Source organism: Bos mutus, chromosome 14 (assembly GCF_027580195.1).
Source record: "Bos mutus isolate GX-2022 chromosome 14, NWIPB_WYAK_1.1, whole genome shotgun sequence".
NCBI classification, from domain to species: domain Eukaryota; kingdom Metazoa; phylum Chordata; class Mammalia; order Artiodactyla; family Bovidae; genus Bos; species Bos mutus.
Window position 1 is genome coordinate 56,810,896 of NC_091630.1, and position 23,835 is coordinate 56,834,730.

The following is a 23,835-nucleotide window of genomic DNA, read 5'->3' on the forward strand; positions in this document are numbered from 1 at the left end:
ATACTAAAAAAAATTGATGATGCTGATTTTTAATAACAAAATGAAGATACATTTAATTAAAATTTTAGAATGCTCCTTAGGAGACACATATCTTAAGTATAAAAAACAAAATATTTAAAAGAAAAGAGATGAAAAATACATGCCATGACAACACTAACCAAAAGAAATATATTATTTTTGTCTTAATATCAGAGACTACTTTAGTACAAAAAGCATTTCTAGAAAGAAATAGAAATATGTCATAATGATAAAAGCACCAATCCTCCAGGAAGTTATACAATTCAAAATCAGTATGTATTTCATAACAAAATGAAAATATATGCAACAAAATTAATGAATTAAAACAGAGTAGACAAATTCACACTTATAGTGAGAGACAAAATATTCGCAATATCTGATAGAACAGGAAGATAAAAAGATATAAATAGAAAACCTAATTAACAAATTAACAAATTTAAGTTAATTGAAATATACAGAACATTGCAACACCAACCACAAAATACATATTTTTCATCTATATATGGAGTACTTACCAAATAACCATATGCTGTATTATAGAACAAGTTTTAAGAATTTCAAAGGACTGATTTCACTCTGAGTATGTACACTGCCAATGGAGGAAATAACAGCTTCTGCTGCAAGGAGCCCAGCCAGACCTCCGGCCTTAGAGCTCTGCTCTCGTCACCCAGCACAGACAGAACTGGCCTGGTGTGCAGCCCTGCTTCCCAGCGTGCTTCCTACCCAGTCCTGTCTGATCCCCGTGGTGTGTGCTCAGTTGTTCAGTCACGTCTAACTCTTTGTGATCCCACGGACTGTAACCCACCAGGCGCCTCTGTCCATGGGATTTTCCAGGCAAGAATATTGGAGTGGGGTTCCATTTCATCCTCCAGGGGATCTTTCAGATCAAGGGATCAAACCAGTGTCTCCTGCATTGGCAGGTAGAGTCTTTACCACTGTACCCCCTGGGAAGCCATCCGATCCCCAGTAAAACCTTAATCATTTAAAACACGTGCACATTCAACACAGCAACAACAACAAAACAACCTTGGGGTTTTGACTGAGATTGCATTGAATCTATACATCAATTTGGAAAGAATTGACATTTTAACGATATTGAATCTTCCCATGATGAACATGGAATACCTTTCACTTAACATACTTTTAATACAAGTTCCTCAAAGAGAAGACACAGAGCGGGCAGAGGAGAAGACAACATGAAACAAGAGAAGACAAGAGAAGGGAAGAGAGGAAAAGTTAAGGTAATATTTTGAGAAGTATTGAGAATTTTCCAATAATTGATGGAAAACACCAATCTCTAGATTCTAGGGTTTGTTTACAAACCCTAACAAAAAGTTCTTTAAAAATAAAAAAATTAATCTTAGATGCATGCTAGTGAAATTACCAAACACCAAAGATGATGCAAAAATTTTTATGCAGTCAGATAATACTTTTTAATTGCATTGAAAGTAATGACATCTTTGCTTCTCCATGGGGAAGACAACAGGGGAACCCTGGGGAGGCAAAGTTTTATTTCTTAAAGTGAATGGTAGTAACATGAGTAGCCTTTTCATAATTATACATTTAACCACACACACACATACACACACACATATATAAGACTGTTGCTGGGAAAGATAGAAGGCAGGAGGAGACAGAGGACTAGATGGTTGGATGGCATCACTGACTCAATAGACATGAGTTTGAGCAAGCTCCGGGAGTTGCTGATGGACAGGGAAGCCTGGCGTGCTGCAGTCCATGGGCTCACAAAGAGTCGGACATGACGGAGCAACTGAACAACAACAAATATATACTTTGCTTTTTCTATTTTATGTATATTTTACAATAAAAAGAGGAAATACGTGAAAGACTAAAAAGAAATTGACTGGTCCTCACGTTACGGGTCCTCATGTAAGTTAGTTACATCTTTGTCTGCATATTTTACAATGAAAGAAGAATCTTTAAAAAAAAAAGTTGACTCTACTTCTGCAGTGAACTTTTAAGTAAGAACTTCCAAAGCAAATAATTAACTTCCTCTCTTTGTGCCTTCAAATCTGTTTTCCTTCTTATAGTCCTTTCTCCCACGTGAACCTTGCCTGCTCTAACTTTCCTACTTGGCTCCCATTTCCTTGTTCTGTAGAGTCTCATTCTTTAGAGACCTCATAACACGTTTTCTTTCTTCCCCTTTATGATCATCTGTAACATGTAATCCACAATGTCTACTTGCATTTCCTCATCATGTAGCTACTCGGTAAGCCTACAGAATCTGGTTTATGCCATCACCAACCAACTGTGAAACTGAGCTGGAAGTTCAGTATTCTTCTGAAAGCCATGGTCAATAATTTTATTCGGCATCCTAGATCCTTGAGAGTTTTGGCTGAATTAACTTGGTTTTATTGTATTTTAAAAATACATAAACCAAAGCTTGCAATGGACACACAGACTGATATCATCAAGATAAAGAATAAGGGAAATGGAAGCAAAGATACTGTGGTACAAGAAGACAAAGGAGTAACAATGTGTGTGAATTAAACATAAATAAGGTTTAAAGTGAAATCAAGGGTAGCGTGCTGGACTTGGCCCTTCCCATATTTTTGCCTCATATGATCTCACTATAACCTGTGCTACAGGTATCATTATTCCCACTGTGTATTAGGCTTAGAGAAGTTAAATATCTTTCCCAAGATGAATACGGAAAATCATGATGATCACCAAGCCCATAATCTTGGTATCAGGGGTTCTCTGTAACTGAGGAAGGACACATCAATTGACAACCTGGAGAGAACAAAGGGAGCTACACAGCTTCAAATTTTCTCATCTTTGCTTTACTTAGACCACCTAACACACTGTCATTCATAAAGTAAGCATCCAATGACCTATAAGTAACATTTACCCAAGGGTCACATGGATCAAAAACATCTTACTCAGGACTTCCTTGATGGTCCAAAGGTTAAGAACCCGCCTTTGGATGCAGGGGATGAGGGTTCGATCTCTGGTTTGGAAACTAAGATGCCACGTGCTATGAGGCAACTAAGCTACTACTGAGCCCATGCACTCTAGAGCCTGTGCACCGCAACAGATAGGCCATGTGCTGCAACTAAGGCTCAATGCAGCCAAATAAACTAATTTTAAAATAACATGTTATTCGTTATTTATTCAGTCGACTATTGCTTAGTGAATATTTATTAAATACCCACATGTGCCAGATTGCAGACATTTTAGGATTTTATTTCATGTGAAACATGACTTACTTTTGGTGAGATGGAGAAAAAGAAGATCCTTCCATAAATATAAATTATATCATGATTATGGTGAACTTGTTTAGGAATATTACAAATCAGATAAGAAAAAGATACCCAGAGGTATCAGAGAAGGGGGATATCATTTACCAGTTGTCCTAAAATTTGATCAAGAGTGACTTATGTAAATCACGACTCACTGAAAAGTAATTTGAGGAGCAAGAAAGTTATTTACCATTTGGGATTATATTTGCACCTCTACTGTATTCCATTTATAGGAAAATCAGAAGTATTAAAAAGAGCCCTTTTCCACCCAGTCAATTGCTTTCTAAATTACATGAGTTATTATGTAAAATGGACTTAATCTTTTATCATCCATTTGAGATATTACCATTCATTTGAGACTGCAGTAGTTATTACATATCTAAAGTGACATTTTTATCTTCAATAATTTCTAATTCAGTTCATATATTATCTGAAGAAACACAATTTTAGTGTGCTTAATCAAAATGCTTTATGGATTCTTCCTTCCATACGCATAACAGTATGATGCTTTAACAAAAATAATAATTAAAGTATTCATTTGAATAACCACAAGGAGGCTTTTCTCTTCTGTCCCTTTAAGGAGAACCCGTTAATGGCGAAGCTTGTTTGGCAATTTCTACTCCTCAAAGGTGCCATGATAAAAATTTAATTATTTCATTAGTTTCTTAATTTTCCATTTTCTTGGAATTTCTCTCTAGGTATCATTTGGCAACTTCACTTTAAATAACTTCCATATAACTTATGGTTTCATAGCTAACTGATAAATGCACTTTTATTTTCACTCCTGTGAGAAAAATACACTTTTGTAACCCAACATTCATTTGATTTTAATATAACTGGCCAACAGATGATTAATAACAAGCAAAGTGTTATTTTAAGCCTCTAACTGTTGAAAAGCAGAGGGTACACCTTTCCATAGTTATAATGCCATTTGCACAATGGCATATTCTAAACATTTTGTGAAATGAAAATTAATATTTTATTTATATATTAGCCTTTACATGTAATTTTGGTATATAAGATTTATTTCCATCTTATGTATAGTTTTTGTTTAAATTTTCTTTTTTAAATTTTACATGCCCTTTTTATATTGATAATAATGGTCCTTCATCAAAGATTTACAACCTTCCCAATAACATCAACAGTGAGTTTAATGAACTCACATTTACTGCGTATATTTTTAAATCGAATTTTCTATCTCATCTTTCAATCTATTCACCTCCATGACCATATAACCACTAAAAGGTTTTTGTCTCTAAACTAACATGCCCCTTTGATCAAATTTTTAAAGATTCACTTCAAGGCTGACCTTTATCTACAGTTGGATGCTTAAATTACTTTTAAAATTCTCCACAAACACACACACAGTAGCAATAGTTTATCAAATATCCTCAAAAGTTTGTTTTACTACTTCTACATTCTTTTCCTGAAAACAGTTTTTATTCAGTAAATGGAAACCACATATTTAATTCTTCTCTGGCCCTAATAGAGAAAGTGATAATCAACCATACTCTTCTTCAAGAACTCAGATACTTGACATAATCTTTGAGGCATTTCTTTTTTGAGAAACCTTTTTATTTTGCATTGAGGCACACCCGATTAACAGCGTTGTGCCAGTTTCCGGTTCACACCAGTTAACAGTAAAGGGACTCGGCCATACGCATCCGCGCAGCCACTCTCCCCCAGACTCCCCCCATCCAGGCTGCCGCATAACACTGAGCAGAGCTCCATGTGCTATACAGTAGGTCCTTGTTGGTTATCCATTTTATAAACAGTAGCATTTACATGCCTATTCCAAACTCCCTAACTATCCCATCCCCCCATCCCCTCCTCCCTGCAACCATAAGCTCGTTCTGGAAGTCTGTGAATCTGTCTCTGTTTTGTAGGTAGGGTCATTTCTATCATTTTTTTCTAGATCCCACATATAAGGTATATCATATGATATTTCTCCGTCTATATCTGACTTACTTCACGTAGCATGACACTCTCTAGGTCCATCCATGTTGCTGCAAATGGCATTATTTCATTCTTTTTTATAGCTGAATAATACTCCATTGTATATATGTACCACATCTTCTTTATCCATTCCTCTGTCAAAGCACACGTTGGGTTGCTTCCATGTTTTGTCTACTGTAAAGAGTACTGCTATGAAAATTGGGGTGCATGTTTCTTTTCAGATCATGCTTTTTCCTTTGAGGCCTTTCTTAACCAAAATAATGATAACAGGACTGAATTTTGTGAAAACAAAATTCCCTATTTTTCTCAGTTCTTTTAGTTTGTTTTTTCCATTTAAAGCACGTAAAGTTAATGTTTATGTTAGTACACAAACATACTCCTAGTTTTGTTTTTTTGTCACACAAATGACATATATCCATTTTCAACTCTGAATCTCTTTTTGACTGTTAATATCATTTAGGGATACAAATTAAACTTCAAAATGAACCAGCTTTTAGTAATTTAGTTATACCTTAAGGCAATTCTTTCCAAAGTGTTCACAGAGGACTTCAGGCTATACAGCTGGAATATTTTATTTTAAAACATGTTTTGAATGTCCTGTCCAGAGCCATAAGCTTGAATTTTGACAAATACTTGTTCTTAAGTAAGGTAATTTCAGTGTTCATGTCTAGCCACTTTCCTTCAATCTTTTAATACTTTCAGGATGTCTGGGTCCAATAATAGTTTAAATTTTAAATACAGGTTTTAGCTACTCTCCATTGCATTAATCACTCATTTGAAGTATTTTAACAAGTAAGGAAATAAATCAGCATGAAGTGGAATAAACTAAAATCTTGCTACAGAATTAATAGAAAGCTGGATGCAATTTGGGGAAAATCTGCACAGACCCAAATTTGTTAATTATAAGAGAAATTGGAACATAGAAAAAAGCACATTGGTAAAGGAAAGGAAAGAATGTGAAAGAAAAAAATGTGTTTTTTATTTCTTTTTATAGCATCTTATGAAACTAATTGGACTAAAATATGTTTTAATATAGAAAATACTGTATCCCATTTACCTCACACATAAAAGTCATTTATAAGTAGTATATGGTGCATTTACCTGTATGTAGTTAGAATGTATGCTGTCTATTCATCATGACTTTGACCACAGTTACTGGATTCGTCTTCCACCATTAGCATTTCCATCATTCCATGGCCTTGAGAGAGACTGAAAAGAAAAAAAATGTTTATAAAACCAATTTCAATCTTAAGGAGTACAGTTTTTAGGATTAATGTCTTTTCCTTCCTTATATAACAAGACTATCATAAATTCTATTCTCATAAACTAAAGAGGTTGGAGATGAAATCCATATTTTTATATTGATGAGAAATCATAGTAGAATGTTAACTAAATTATCTTCAAATCTACATCTTATTTGAAGTGATGGTTTATAAGCTAAATGAATTTTTCTGGGTCAATTACTCCAATGCTCAGTAAAAATACAATTCTAGTCAATGGCAAAAGTTGAAATTAAGGAAAGAGAAAAAGTAAGAAACTCTCTGTATGATTAGTTGTCTACTCAAAGAACAAATTTATGGAGTTAATGTAATGAGCTAGTCTGAGATCTCTTCCAAGAACATTTGCTTGTCTAATTAGGTTTTTGGACAATTTGCCAACTGTAAATAAGTTACAGGAAAAATTTCTAGTTTCTGTGAGTAATATATTTTCCTATCCTTCTATATCATGAAATGTGACCTTTTCTCAAATTCCTCATTTACTCTTGAATATCTTTAACTGGTAATTACTCTTTTATTGATGACAGCATCATCTTTTTATTGCAAAATAAATTGATGGTTGACTGGCACCTTTTCTAGAACTACCTCTTTTAAAATGGGCTTCCAAGGTGGTGCAGTGGTAAAGAATCCACCTGCCAGTGCAGAGGATGCGAGAGACACAGGTTTGATCCCTGGGTTGGGAAGGTCCCCTGTAGAAGGAAATGACAACCCACTCCATTATTCTTGCCTGGAAAACTACGTAGACAGAAGAGCCTGGTTGTACAGTCCTTGGGATCACAAAGAATTGGACACAACTGAGCACATATACATCCTTTAAAAATAGTTGTGGGTTCATCATAGATTTTTCCTGTCTGGCTGGCTTTCTAGTGGCCAGGGAAATCTAATCATGTGGGTCCTTTTAATGACTCAACTTTTCATAAACCTGAAAAAACCTGTGTTTGTTTTAATGGTTAACAATTATCAAAATACAATAGAAAATGAGTGAATGTTATGTAACACACCTTATTTAACTCAGCTCACAGTATTCTTACAGTTTCTTTATATACCATATAGTTTCAATACGCTTCCCAAACGGCCAAGAAGCAGTAAACATATGGTGAAGTACAAATTCAAATTTGTCACTTTATTTTGACATTAAGGATATGAAATACAAGTTATGATGGAAATGAGCATTTGTGTGTATTCACACTAAGTCGCAGTAGTGAAGATTTGATGCTTATGATCCTACTTTTGTTGCATAGGGTCATTTCAGTCTGTGTGCATTTGTAAAACAGAGGCTTTTCAATTTACCTTATAATTCATAGGTGGCATTCAATTAAATAATATACAGAGGATCTCCTGGTCCTTTTATTTACAGATAATAAACAAAACCTGGGTGAGCGAATTCTCCTCCCCTCCATTTTGACAAAGGAGGTTTATGGTAATTAAACATATTTTAACATCAGCTTTAACCAAGCTCTCTACTCCATGCCTAGAGGAGCCCTGTGGTCCTTTTGCTTTTCCCTGTGTTTATTTTTTCCCAGTTTCAATGAGATATAATTGACATATAGCATTGTATTCAAGTATAAAACATAATGACTTGATATTTGTATATATTGTGAAATGATTACCATAATAAGTTTAGTTAACACCCATCACCTCACAGAGTTAAAATTTTTTTGTGGTGACAACTTTTAAGATCTGTTCTCTTAGCAACTTGCAAGTATACAATACAGTATTGGTAACTATAATCAGACTGCTGGACATTATGTCCCAGAACTTATTCATAACTGGAAGTTTGTACTTTTGACAACCATCATTCATTTGGTTGCCAGGTTGCCTATCATGGCAACCACCAATCTGTGCTCTCTCTATGAAATTTTTTTTTCTTTTCTTTTTTTTTAGATTCCATATATAAGTGATATACAGTATTTGTCTTTCCCTGTCTAACTTATCTTACTTAGCATAATGCCCTCAGGTTTCATCCATGTTGTTCAAATAGCAGGATTTCCTCCTTTTTTATAGCTGAATATATATGTGTATGTGTGTATTTTTTCACATGTTCCATTCATTCGTTTATGAACACTTAAGTTGTTATCATGTCCTGGCTATTATAAATAATGCTCAGATGAACATGCGGGTATGGATACAGCTTCAAAATAGCGGTTTCATTTCCCTCAGATATATGCCCAGAAGAGGAATTTCTGGATCTATATAGTAGTTTTATTTTTAAATTTTTCAGGAAAACTAATCTTTCCCTTATCCTGTTTTCCACAGTGGCTGCACCAATTTACCTTCCCATTAACAGTGCGCAGGGATTCCCTTTTCTCTGCCTGCTTTTGTGAGGTAATTTTAATTTTAACTTCATGAGGTGGTAAAAATGTGGTGGTATAAATCTTTTTTAAGTAACAGTTAAACCACACTACACGCTTTTCTCACCTGCCACACCACACAGCAGATGTAGGTGAAAGAAAGGAAAAGAAAGTGGGTTAAAGCAAGGGTAAGCTTCTCAGACTTGGTACTCGTGAAGAGAGCAAGAAAGCTAGTCAGAGCAGGCTCTTAGGTGCCCAGCTTAGCTCTCTCCAGCTCTAAAAGAAATTTGAAGATCTGCATGAATATTTTAATGCATTGTATTTAGAGAGAAACTCATTGTCAGGGCTGTGCAGATTGAATGGGTGAATGGCGATCTAAAGATGGTTACACTTAAGTAATGCTGTGACAATGATCATCATGGCATGAGGAAAGGACCCTCCAGTGCAGAAGTGTTGCCAGTCATGTCTTGTTTTTTTTTTTTTTTCCAGTAACCTGGAAGACCAGGATAAAGGGCAAGTAGTAATCCTCTCTCGCTTTCTCCCTTTTCCTCTCTCACCTGTTTTCCTGTTTCCTTTGAAATAGGCTTCTTACAATAAATACAGGCGAGCCATGTGATTATTTACGGGAAGAAAACCAACTAAAGAGGTTGGTGTTCTGGAACGTAAAGCTCGAGTTTCTAAGCATCTCCCCTGAAGGCTCCGTCCGCTTCTCCATCATGTGGTTAAATGATGCTAGTCCAGGCACTCATCACTCTGCTCGGCTCCCATCCTGGTCTCACCCTCACCCTCTTGCCATGTTAATAGTTCCCCTGAAATCCTATCACTTTGCTGGAGGATTGATGTAAGTCTCCAGCAATTAACATAATTACAAGCCTGATTATCTTCTAATTACATTATGAGTATTTGGTTATTCACTACACAAATTAGAGAAAATTAAAGAGGAGCAAGAGCCCGCTGTGTGGGAGACGAGCTTGCTAAAACAGTTATGAGCATTTGAATGCAAAGCAAGAACCCAAAGGTGAAGACCTTGTCATGCTCCTGTTGGCTCACAGTTGCTATGTTTCATTTTGGAGAAAGACAATTTCTTCCTTTTTCTCCCTTCTTCCTTTCTTTTTCTTCTTCTTTCCTTTTTTTTTCTTTTTAAATTAATGGCACACTAAGTTCTTCCTGAATAGTTTGTAACTTCCCTCCAAAATATCAAAACCATCAAATGAGATGCAACATCTCCATGCTGGTCCGTGTTGGGGCATGCAATAAGATAAGTGATTAAAAACTGCTGAATAAGTGACAGTTAAATGTACTCTTGGAGAAGGCAATGGCACCCCATTCCAGTACTCTTGCCTGGAAAATCCCATGGACAGAGGAGCCTGGTAGGCTCCAGTCCATGGGGTTGCTAAGAGTTGGGCACGACTGAGCAACTTCACTTTCACTTTTCACTTTCATGCATTGGAGAAGGAAATGGCAACCCACTCCAGTGTTCTTGCCTGGAGAATCCCAGGGACGGGGGAGCCTGGTGGGCTGCCGTCTATGGGGTCGCACAGAGTCGGACACGACTGAAGCGACTTAGCAGCAGCAGCAGCAGCAGCAAACATACTCTAGTCAGATATTTCAGTTGCAACAAAAAGCATCAGTAATTTGTTAGTAATTTTCGTCATCATTTCAGTTCAGTCACTCTATCTTGTCCGGCTCTTTGTGACCCCATGGACTGCACACACCAGGCTTCCCTGTCCATCACCAATTCCCGGAGCTCACTCAAACTCATGTCCATTCAGTCGGTGATGCCATCCAACCATCTCATCCTCTGTTGTCCCCTTCTCCTCCTGCCTTCAGTCTTTCCCAGCATCAGGGTCTTTACCAAGGAGTCAGTTCTTCACGTCAGGTGACCAAAGTATTCAGCTTCAGCATCAGTCCTTCCAATGAATATTCATGACTTATCTCCTTTAGGACTGACTGGTTTGATCTCCTTCCTGTCCAAGGGACTCTCAAGAGTCTTCTCCAACACCACAGTCCAAAAGCACCAATTTTTTGGTGCCCAGCTTTCTTTATATTCCAACTCTCACATCCATGCCTGACTACTGGAAAAACTATAGCTTTGACTATACGGACCTTTTGTCAGTAAACTAATGTCTCTGCTTTTTAATATGCTGTCTAGGTTTGCCGTAGCTTTTCTTCCAAGGAGAAAACATCTTTCAATTTCATGACTGCAGTCACCATCTGCAGTGATTTTGAAGCCCAAGAAAAAAAGTCTCTCACTGTTTCCATTGTTTCCCCATCTATTTGCCATGAAGTGATGGAACTATATCCCATGATCTTTGCTTTTTGAATGTTAAGTTTTAAGCCAGCTTTTTCACTCTCCTCTTTCACTTTCATCAAGAGGTTCTTTAGTTCCTCTTCGCTTTCTGCCATAAGGGTGGTATCATCTGCATATCTGAGGTTATTGATATTTCTCCTGGCAATCTTGATTCCAGTTTGTGCTTCATCCAGTCCAGCATTTAGCATGATGTACTCTGCATATAAGTTAAATAAGCACGGTGACAATATACAACCTTGACGTACTCGTTTCCCTGTTTGGAGCCAGTCCATTGTTCCATGTTTGGTTCTAACTGTTGCTTCCTCACCTGCATACAAATCTCTCAGGAGGAAGGTAAGGTGGTCTGGTATTCTTATCTCTTTAAGAATTTTCCACAGTTTGTTGTGATCCACACAGTCAAAAGCTTTGGCATAGTCGATGAAGCAGAAGTAGAATTTCTTCTGGAATTCTCTTGCTTTTTCTATGATCCAATGGATGTTGGCAATTTGATCTCTGGTTCCTCTGCCTTTTCTATTTCCAGCTTGAACATCTGGAAATTCTCAGCTCACATACGGTTGAAGCCTGGCTTGGAGAATTTTGAGCATTACTTTGCTAGCATGTGAGATGAGTGCAATTGTGCAGTCATCTAATTTCATCATCATCATTCTGGGAACCCTCTTTGTAGTGAAGAAAATAAGGAGGCAAACTGCAGCACGTGGTCTTCATAGATTATGCTTCAATATCAGACTTCAGAGATCAAATTTTTCATTAACTGGAAGGCAAGAATTATCTCAAATTGAACAAATTTTGGTGGAGCAAGTAAAGTTGACTCTTCTTTACTCTTTCACTGTGTCCTAGTCACTTGCTTTAATTTTTACTGCTGTCCTTCTGTTTGACCACCCAGGAAAACACATCACTTCTCATATCATGCCCAGATCTGATAACTCATATCATAACAAACAAAAGAAAACACTGTTAAATAACTAAATTAGGATGTCATTTAGAGCAGGATGGCTCTAACACCCCAGCAGCAAACTGAAAACTCAGCCAGAGTCAATTTCTATAAATGCCTCCAGGCTGAGAAATCATAGCTGAAGAACAACCAATCACAAACAGCCAACCAGGCTTTCCCAGAGAAGGCGACCTGGCTGCAGCCAGTCAAATCGCCACCTGCTTTGTCCTGTCTATAAAAGCCTTTCCCAGACTCCTGTTGGCTGAGGCCCCTAACTATTTTCATTCTGGTGCTGCTTAATCTAGTCAATGTTTGCTCAAATAAACTCCTCCAAAATCTGAGTTACCCCAGTTTACCTTTTAACAACACAAAACACACTCTTCTGGGGTTCCTCATTATACATTTTGGACCAGCTGGCATCTTCAAAGTGAAGTGAAGTCACTCAGTCGTGTCCGACTCTTTGCAACCCCATGGACTGTAGCCTACCAGGCTCCTCCATCCATGGGATTTTCCAGGCAAGAGTACTGGAGTGGGCTGCCATTTCCTTCTCCAGGGGATCTTCCCAACCCAGGGATTGACTCCTGGTCTCCTGCATTGCAGACAGACGCTTTACCATCTGAGCTACCAGGGAAGACTTCTTTTCAAAGAGAACATCATTAAATGTCAACAGGGAATAAAGTGAAAATGATCAGAGAAAAAACAAATGTGGAAAGAGCCAAGTTTCCCAAATCTAGGTACCCAAGTCTATAAGAATTCTCCCAGCACTATTTAGAGTCTCCTCCGCCCATGGCTCCTTACTGACACTTATATGGTATGTGTTGACCTGTTTCCTGTCTCATAGACACCTTATTTTGGGTATCTTTGTGTTTTTCAAGTGAGAAATTGCACTCAAGTTTCCCAGAGCCTCTCAGGCTCTGTCAGTGAGAAAAACCATTTCCAGGGCCATTTCGCAGGACTGGGCGATTAATATGATGGCTTCCAACAAATCTCAATTTGCTACCTTACCTGGTTTTAATGAGATATGATGTGACCCTAGGCGGTCAGGGATAGGAACACCAAAATATTTATCCCTAAATTGTTTCTTCCCAGGAATCTCTAGCCTTTTACTAATACCCAGCCTGGAAGGGTGGTGGTAGGAATGTGATAGAGAGGATGTTTGCTGATAGCAGAGTCTTTGCTGACAGTAATAATGGCCTCCAATGGGGAGAACTCAAACATTGGCAATTGTAAATCTGCTTTTGACAAAACTATAGCACAACGCAACCTTTTTTTTTCTGGTAAAATAAGACATCTGCTTCATAAATCATTCCTCGCATAATAACATCCCTGGACTCAGAATTCCCATCCCACTTTGCTCACCCATTCATTTGACGCTCAGCCATTCACTCTATCAAGATTTATTTATTGAGCACCTATGAGCACCTATCGTGTGTTTGACACAGGAGCAAAGCAGATGCAAGCCTGTCCTTCTAGGGCTCAAGTAAGAGACACAGAGCTGTAGGTGTGAAGGTAGTGGAAGCACAGGTGCCCTCGGAGCTCATAGGAAAGGGAAGATTGGAAAGATACTAATTTCAGTAAGAAGAGCGAGTCAGGCAAAGGTGGGTGGGAAGTGGGGAAAGGACAAAAACGAAAGCACAAGTGTGCTGATCTAAGAAAGACAAGGGAGAGCATGTGCCAAGACCACAAGACAAGTGCCTGCAGTGTGGGCAGGAAATAAAAGTAACTTGCGATGGCCTCTGGCACATAAAGTGTGAAGGAAGCGCTGTTTTATTACTTATATAACATTCAGTTCATCAAAATTGTCATTGTTCATTTAGCGTTTGTCCTGGACCATAAGCTCCATAAGCATCAACACAGCGTCTGTCCTGTTCATTGTTGAATCCTCTCTCTAGCACCGTGTGGTACTTTCTAGGTGCTCAGCAAATATGTGTGTAATGAGACTGAATTGAGATGAGGTTGGGGACGGACCAGGAAGCAGAGCATGAGGTGAATCACAAGCCATATTAAGGGATTTGAACACTATTCTGACCACAGTGGAAGGTCAGCTAAAGGATTTGAACATGAGGGGAACATGATCCCATTTGAATTGGAAATGCATTCATTTATTAAGTTAATAAATAGTGACTGAGTTTCAGGCAGTGAGATGGTGTCTGGAAACACAATGGGAACAACATCAGATAGAGCCTTGGCTCTCATAAAATCGGTTTAGAGTCTGCAGAGGGTATGAAGGAGATAAATGCCGAGAAGAAAGAAACAGCATCCACTCAAATCAGGCAGCAAAGGAACCTGAACTAGATAGCTGTTCTAGTGCATCCTGGTTCATTGTAACCTGAATGTGGCTGCCAGGAACTTGGAACATACGAGGAAGAGAAGGAGGGTTAGCAGTGTGACAGCCCAGACAGCATGGAGAGCTGTGAAAACACAGGAAAAGAGGAAGTTGACCCCATTCCTCTCAAGCTCCTCCCTGGATTTCTCCAGAGCAGAAATAGACACAGGATCACTCGTCTTTCTCCTATGTGCTTCTTCTGTAAGCTAGAGGTTTGTAAAGGGAGCTTGAACAAGGGAAACGCCATCAACATCAGGAATCCAAAATTCAGCCTTTCAAAAGACACTATGGTTGTTTTAACAACTGTGTTCTTACCAGATCTGTTCCTGTGTCCTGTTACTTGCTAAGGTCTTGCTGATCACTGCACCTTTCCCCAAATTGAATAGCAGCACATTTTATTTTTAGCATCTAACTTTGATAACTTTTTTTGCCATGGTAAGTCATTTCTATGAATACCACCTTGGAACCAATAGTGATTACTTTTCATATACGAACAGTCTGAAAGTCTCTTTTTCATTTTTTTCGTTAAAGATGTTTTAAGATAATTGGGTACAAGGATATTGTTTTCATTTTAAACTTATATTTTGCTTTCTTTTATTACTATGCAAAAAAAATATAAATTTTTTCAAGCAATAGAGACTTCTTGAGTGCAAGTTTCAGATCTTCCCTGTTGACTGCCTGGGGCTGTGAGGAACAGGTGAAAAAATATAGTTATAAATATCTGAAAATGGCAAGTGACCTTACAAATTAAGCAGAATATTATTTTTAAAAATCTCTGCATTTGCTGGAGCACTTGGCATGGGACCCTGGGAAATCTGGATTCTAAACTATTGTTTATGAAACAAACTGATTATTTAATTAATAGCTGGATTTATGTACCCAAAATGTACTATAGTTTCATATACCATTTTATGCATTTATTATAAAATGAAACTTATAATTTCTGGGAAAATAAAAGTTACAAATTTTTCCATTGTAGCTGAAATGATTAAGCCATTATACCAAAGATGGAAAGCAAAAGAGACTTTGTTTATTAATTTTCCAGGGGAAGTGGTTTTATTTTATAATGTTCAGTGGAAGATTTACCATGAAGTTATCATCAGGTTAACTTTCTTTTTTAACAAACTATATTTTTTGAGCAGTTTTAGATTCACAACAAAATTGAACAGAAAATACAGATTTCCCAAAATACCCCTGCCACTCCATGGACAAACTTGCCACCATCTACATCCGGTACTTGAGGAGTGAGCTCGTTACGATCGATGAACTTTTACTGACACATTATTTTCACCCAAAGTCCACAGTTTACTTTAAGGTTCACTCTTGGTACTGTACACACAATGCATATTAACAAGTGTACCCACCACTGTGGGGCTTCCCTGGTATCTCAGCTGGTAAAGAAGTGAAGTGGAAGTCGCTCTGCTGCTGCTGCTAAGTCGCTTCAGTTGTGCCCGACTCTGTGCGACCCCAGAGACGGCAACCCACCAGGCTCCCCCGTCCCTGGGATTCTCCAGGCAAGAACACTGGAGTGGGTTGCCATTTCCTTCTCCAATGCACGAAAGTAAAAAGCGAAAGTGAAGTCGCTCAGTCGTGTCCGACTCTCAGTGACCCCATGAACTGTAGCTTGCCAAACTCCTCTGTTCGTGGAATTCTCCAAGCCACAATACTGGAGTGGGTAGCCATTCCCTTCTCCAGGGATCTTCCCAACCCAGGGATCAAACCAAGGCATCCTGCATCACAGGCAGATTCTTTACCATCTGAGCCACCAGGGAAACTGGTAAAGAATCAGCCTGCAACGCAGAAGACTCCAGTTCGATTCCTGGGTCAGGAAGGTCCCCTGGAGAAGGAATAGGCTATCCACTCCAGTATTCATGGGCTTCCCTTGTAGCTCAGACTATAAAGAATCTGCCCATGATGTGCAAGATCTGGGTCGATCCCGGGGTTGGGAAGATCCTCTGAAGGAGGGCATGGCAGCCCACTCCAGTATCCTTGTCTGGAGAATCCCCATGGAAAGAGAAACCTGGCAGGCTATGGTCCATAGGATCACAGACAGACACAACTGAGCGACTAAGCACAGCACAGCATCCACCACTGTACTGTCATTTAGAGTACTTTCTCTGCTTTAAAATGTCTCTGCCTTTTCATCTCTCCCTCCTCCCAACCCCTGGTCACAACTGCCATTTAGCCAAACTTTTATACTAGTAACACAAGTTTTACAAAATGTTTTAAAATGCCTTTTTATACTTTCCCTATTGGTTACGTAAACGTCTCTGTGGCTGCTCCTCCCATCACCACAATCCCCTCTTCTCTCTCTCCTTTTGTTTCTAACATTTATTATTGTACAACATCATTTTCTGAAATAAAAACCTACAGTTGTTGTTGTTATTGGTTAGTCACTGGATCATGTCTGACTCTGCCACCCCAGGGATATAGCCCACCAGGCTCCTCTGTCAATGGGATGCCCCAGGCAAGAATACTGGAGTGGGTTGCCATTTCCTCCTCCAGGGGATCTTCCTGACCCAAGAATTGAACCCACATATCCTGCATTGGCAGGCAGATTCTTTACTTCTGAGCCATCAGAAAATCCCACAAGCATTAGCACAGGTAATATTATAAAATATTAAAATTTAAAAAACAGTGATGCACTCATTTGCTGGAAAATTATGAATTGAAGGCTTATTCTGAGGCATGCTCTTGGGACTTGGAAATGAACAAACAGGTGTAAGTCCATGCTCTCATACTACCTACTTCCAACCAAAAACATCTGGCACATCAAGGTTCTGGATGGTGAGTGGACTGGTACCTACTTCCATCTCTTGATCCTGCTTTTTATGCCAACCTTGAGAGGACAACAACAAAGCGTGAGAAATATAAGATTCTTTAGTCCAAAAATTCTCATTGCTACTGCTTTAAGAAATGTCACAATTAGAATCGGCATCCCAAAGAGGTTAGGGCTGAAGTGATTTTGTTTTCCTTGTATTATTTATCAAAAGGTTCCAAGTAGAAATTTCTAAGGTAGGTAACTGTAAAAAACAGAAATAGCTGAGTTTTCTCATTATTGCAGCCTACTCGGCAGTTGCAATAAAAATAACAGTTACTATATATGGGGGATGGGCTTCTCTGGGAGTTCAGTGGTACAAAATCCACAGGCTGCAGTCGAAGGGGTTGCAAAAAGTTGGACACAACTCAGGTACTGAACAACAACATATATGGAGGTTAGGCCAAAAGCTTCATATATGCACTTATGTAGGTTTATGTGTGTGTACTTCTATCACCAACTCAATGGATATGAATTTGAGCAAACTCCAGGTGATAGTGGAGGAAAGAGGAGCCTGACATTCAGTAGTCCATGGGATTGTAGAGTCAAACACAACTGAGCAACTCAACAACAACCACAATTTCTATCACATCCTTATAAAATAAGTATATTGCCCACATTTTACTGCCTCCCCCAAACCATGAATCAAAGCATACTTATTTAGACCAGCACTGTTCAAAAATGTGATAAATTCTGACATATGAAAAATATTAGATGCTACTATTTTCAAATCTAACAGTGATCAAGATATCAGCAGGAAGTACTGCAAACACAGTCACTAAGTCATGTCTGACTCCGACTCTTTGTGACCCCACGGACTGGAGACCACCAGGCTCTTCTGTCCATGGGTTTTCCCCAGGCAAGACTACTGGAGTGTGTTGTCATTTCCTTCTGCCGGGGATCTTCCTGATCCAGGGATCAAATCCGGGTCTCCTGCATTGGCAGGCAGATTCATTACCATCTGAGCCACCAGTTAGAGGTAAATTTGCTAGTCTCTCTCTGACTTCCTCAGTCCTTTCTTTCAGCAAAGAAATAACAAATGCCCACTTTGTACCAAGCCCAGTGCTAATTTTAGGAGATACCATGCTAATAAGACATAATCCTGCCTTCCAAATGGACTGTCCAGTGCTCAAAGGCAACAAGTAAATAAGCAGTTAAAATCATGTTTGCTAATTGCTAAGCTATGGGTATTTACAGGGTGGTCAGAGAGTCAATATGCATATGAAAGAGATATTTTCTGCATATGTTCCTCCGACCTCCATCCAACTGTTAAATTCCCTTATGTCCCTCTGAATATGATGTTGGAAGTCATTATGGAAATCGCTGATAGTTATTTTTAAATCGTCTACTATTGTTAGCTATTATTCAGCCTTGAAAAGAAAGGAAATTCAGTCACATGCTACAATAAAGATGAATCTTGACATTCATCTATTATGCTAAATAAAATAAACCAGTCATGAAAGGAAGAATATTTTATGATTCCATTTATTTGAGGTACTTATATTAGTCAAATTTATAGACAGTCAGAGTAGAATGGTGGTTTCAGGGACTGGGGTAAGAGGAAATGAAGAGTTATTTAAATGAATATAGAGTTTCGGTTTGGGAAGATTAGAAAGTTCTTGGAAAGGATGGTGGTGATGGTTCCACAACAACATGAATGTATTTAATGCCACTGAAAGGTACATTTAAAAGTGGCTTAAATTATAAATTTTATATTACATATATTTTATCATAATAAAAAAATATTTTGAAAACACATTAAAAAAATAATAACCACAGACAGATGTGACAATGCAAAGACTTATCTTTCATAATTGTGTCTTTGGACACAATTTTAAAAATTAAAAAAGTTTTAAAAATACTTAACTTTTAAAAATTGTATCCAAAGACAATTTAAAAAATAAAATGTGCTAGAAGATTATATTCATATACATTAATAAATATATCATATATATAATGTGATGTGCCATAGGCTTTAAAATAACGTATCTTTTAGAGTCTTACAATTTGATCTTAAGGCCTTATAGTTTGGACCTAAAGCATTTTTGGAGAAGGCAATGGCAACGCACTCCAGTACTCTTGCCTGGAAAATCCCATGGACGGAGGAGCCTGGTAGGCTGCAGTCCATGGGGTCTCGAAGAGTCGGACACGACTGAGCGACTTCACTTTCGCTTTTTACTTTCATGCATTGGAGAAGGAAATGGCAACCCACTCCAGTGTTCTTGCCTGGAGAATCCCAGGGACCGGGGAGCCTGGTGGGCTGCCATCTCTGGGGTCGCACAGAGTCGGACACGACTGAAGCGACTTAGCAGCAGCAGCAAAGCATTTTTAAGACAAGGAATATTTAAGTAGGAACTAAAACAGTAATTGTAGGTTGACTATATGAGTTAGAAACAGACAATGATATTACATTTCCTTCAGTTCTAGAGTTGAAAGCTGATTTCCCTGGAGATATGATTCTCCCACAATAAAGGTAAAAAGTAAATAAAGTATAGCTCTGTTGTTTCATCACCTTATTAAGGAAGATTGACTCTGTGCTTAGCTAGCAGGGAAAATAATTTATTTCCCTGTCACTTTATTTATTCACCTGCAGCAAGGTAAATATAAGATGTTACTTGTTATTTATTTAGCTCTTATAAGACACCTACACCATGGCAGAAAACATATCCAGTTAGGAAAGCAATTCTCTTCTTCTGATTGTAAGTGTATCCGAATTATTTATAATAAAAGTTTTCTACATACAAAATGTTAACACTTCTAAGGAAATGTATGAAAACCCTAAGTAAAATCAATCAATGTGCAATATTCCATTATTTCAGTCATGTAAGTGATTACAAGATTCTTCCCTTATAGCTGAGTTAGTAAAGAATCTGCCTGCAATGCAGGAGACCCCAGTTCAATTCCTGGGTCGGGAAGATCTGCTGGCAAAGGGATAGGTTACCCACTCCAGTATTCCTGGGCTTCCCTTGTGGCTCAGCTAGTAAAGAATCTGCCTGCAATGCTGGGGAGTCATGTAAGTAATTACAAGAAAATCAAAAGCACAGGGCCTCCCAATACTTACATAACTCTGGCTCTCAATTTCACATGGTTTTAAAAGACGGAATAATTGTGCTGAGTCAAATAGATACTTTTGGAATACATGGGTAAGTACAGATTCAACTTCACAAAATTTTTGAAGGACTAGTTAACTTTAACAGTTTAGGTATAGTTTATAACCCAAATTGAATGCCATTTGAGGCAGAAAAAGAATCCTGCATATTTTTATAACTGAGACTCAGGTTCAGTCCCTGGTCAGGGAACTAAGAGCCCATAGAATTATATTTTCTGTGTCCTTTGCAAAGCTCTAATTTTAAAAATATATATGGAAATGTATATATGTACAAAGGGCTTCCCAGGTGGACCTAGTAGTAAAGAACCCGCCTGCAAATGCAGGAGAGGTAAGAAACGTGGGTTCGATCCCTGGTTTGGAAAGATCCCCTGGAGGATGGCACGGTAAACCACTCTAGTATTCTTACCTGGAGAATCCCATGGGCAGATGAGACCATGAGGCTATAGTCCATACGGTCTCAAAGAGTGGGACACAACTGAAGCAACTTTGCACACACACGCATACATATACAAACATGAATACATAATCCATATATAGTATATATTTTACATACTTATATTTTATATATTTATAATTTTTGTTTACCTACCTTATGTATTTTTATTGTATACACATATACTTAGGGCATCATCTCTAAGAATGCAATATTTTGTGGAACTGTCTCCATTAGCGGGGCTTCCCAGGTGTCTCAGATGGTCAAGCTGCCCTCAGTGCAGGAGACAAGAGTTCAATCCCTGGATTGGGAAGATCCCCTGGAGGAGGAAATGGCAATCCACTACAGTGTTCTTGCCTGGAGAATTCCATGGACAGAAGAGCCTGGGGGGCTACAGGCCATGGGGTCCCAAGGTGTTGGACATGACTGAGCGATTAGACACACACACACACACACACACACACACACACTGACACTCCGTTAGCAAGGGCTTCCTTGGTAGCTCAGTGGTAAAGAATCTGCCTGCCAATGCAGGAGAAGCAGGAGATACAGGTTTGATCCCTGGGTGGAGAAGATCTCCTGGAGAAGGAAATGGCAACCAACTCAAGTATTCTTGCCTGGAGAATCCCATGGACAGAGGAGCCTGGTGGGCTACAGTCTGTGCTGTGCTTATTCTCTCAGTCATATCCAATTCTTTTTGACCCCATGGGCTGTAGCCCACCAGGCTCCTCTGTCCATGGGGATACACCAGGCAAAAATACTGGAGTAGCTTGCCATGTTCTCCTCTAGGGAATCTTCCCAATCCAGGGATTGAACCCAGGTCTCCTGCATTGCAGATGGAATCTTTACTGTCTGAGCCATGAGGAGAGTCCATGAATACTGGAGTGGGTAGCCTATCCCTTCAAACCAGAGTCTCCTGCATTGAGGGCTGATTCTTTACCAGCTGAGCTACCAGGAAAGCCTGGGCTTCAGTCTATGGGGTCACAAAAGAGTCAGACACAACTTGGTGACTAAACAATACCACCATTAGGAAAGATTGTATTTTTGGCTATTCACTGAATTTTCACATTCACTACATAGGATCTACACTGAGTCTAAATAACCCAGTATGTTTACATGAGTCTTTAATACTTTGTCCCCCATACGGTTTACACCACATTCCCAACAGTAAGGGTGCTGTGTCTGAACCCAACAGTCATTTAAAAGGGGTAAACCACCAACATACTTAAGTGATTTATTGGATCCGATGTTGTTAAACAGTAAAAACTCATTCAAATTGAAAAGATCGTCTTTGTTCCTTTCATTTTCAGAATTCATTAACTTTAATGACATTTAGAAATGCAGAATGGCCACAGAATTGGGCCATTAATTCTTCTGAAATATGAATTTTCAAAATTAACATTTGAAGAGGAAACAGTCACTATCTCACAAAAACCCTTATTTTGAGCTCTCAGGTTGCTGAAGCAGAGCCCGACTTATTTTTACAGTATTATAAAGAGGTGTAGGAAGTTATCCCTACAAGGATTCATGGCTAATTAAAAATTTCAAATTGTATAATCTGAAAATTAGTGTTTGCAGCAAAATCAGGCACTCAACCTTGAACATGGCATTCAGTGTGTGCAGCTCTAACGAGCTGCTTTCCTGCGGTGTGTGGTCCTTGACATTTGTCATAATCCTCAGACCACCCAAATATAGCACTCTGCTATTTGGAAGAGACACCCTACAAGTTTCTCTTTTCTCTTCTTAAGGCCATATTTTTAAAGAGCCATCAGTTACTTGTAGCCTTCAGTCATCATGCTAATGGCTTCTATAAATACTCTAACAGATCATTCTTCTCTAAATTGTCCAACAAAGAGAGGACAAGAAATGTGTCATCAGAGGCTGCAAAGGAGGCCATGAGCCTACTTCCCATCTCTGGTGAGTATGGTTAGAAAGGCACTGAAGACTCTACCCACTAGAATATCCCATGTGCAACAATGCACAAGAAATCCCAGGTGAAATGTGATTAAACATATGTGGCCACAATGGTTCTCCTGAATATTTTTTAGCCTTTCACATCACAGTGTTTAAGTGATGGGTTACACTGCATTTTTCTTGTCTTCCTCAAGAACTCTATTGGGATAGAAGGTATCTGCTTTATCATTCCTTTGGATAAAGCCAGGTCGTAGAAAGAGACAATCAATTAGCGCTTTCATCATCAATCAAATCTCAATACCTACACTCTCTTCTATTCAGAATAAAACTAGGAGTTCCAGTCACCATCTAAAATCTGAGTTTACCAGAAACAGGTAGCACGACTTTTGAAGTCTAATTTATGCCAATCATCTCAACAATAGGCAATAAAGTCATGGTGAATGCAAACTAACACTGTTTTATTTTATTTTTGGAGTATAAATGCTTTACAATGTTGTGTTAGTTTCCTCTGTACAACAAAATGAATCAGTTATACGTACACATATATCCCCTCCCTCTTGAGCATCCCCCTCACTCCCTCATCCCATCCCTCTAGATCAAGCTTCCCCACTAGCTAGCTATCTTACACACCAGTTCAGTTCAATTCAGTCGCTCAATCGTGTTCAACTCTTTGCGACTCCATAAACCACAGCATGCCAGGCCCCCCTGTCCATCACAAACTCCCAGAGTCCACCCAAACCATGTCCATTGAGTCAGTGATGCCATCCAACCATCTCATCCTCTGTCGTCCCCTTCTCCTCCTGCCCTCAAACTTTCCCAGCATCAGGGTCTTTTCTAATGAGTCAGCTCTTCGCATCAGGTGGCCAAAGTATTGGAGTTTCAGCTTCAAAATCAGTCCTTCCAATGAACACCCAGGACTGATCTCCTTTAGGATGGATTGGTTGTATCTCCTTGCAGTCCAAGGGACTCTCAGAAGTCTTCTCCAACACCACAGATCAAAAGCATCAATTCTTTGGTGCTCAGCTTTCTTTATAGTCTAACTCTCACATTCATACATGACCACTGGAAAAACCATAGCCTTGACTAGACAGACCTTTGTTGACAAAGTAATGTCTCTGATTTTTAATATTCTGTCTAGGTTGGTCATAAGTTTCCTTCCAAGGAGTCAGTTCAGTTCAGTTCAATTCA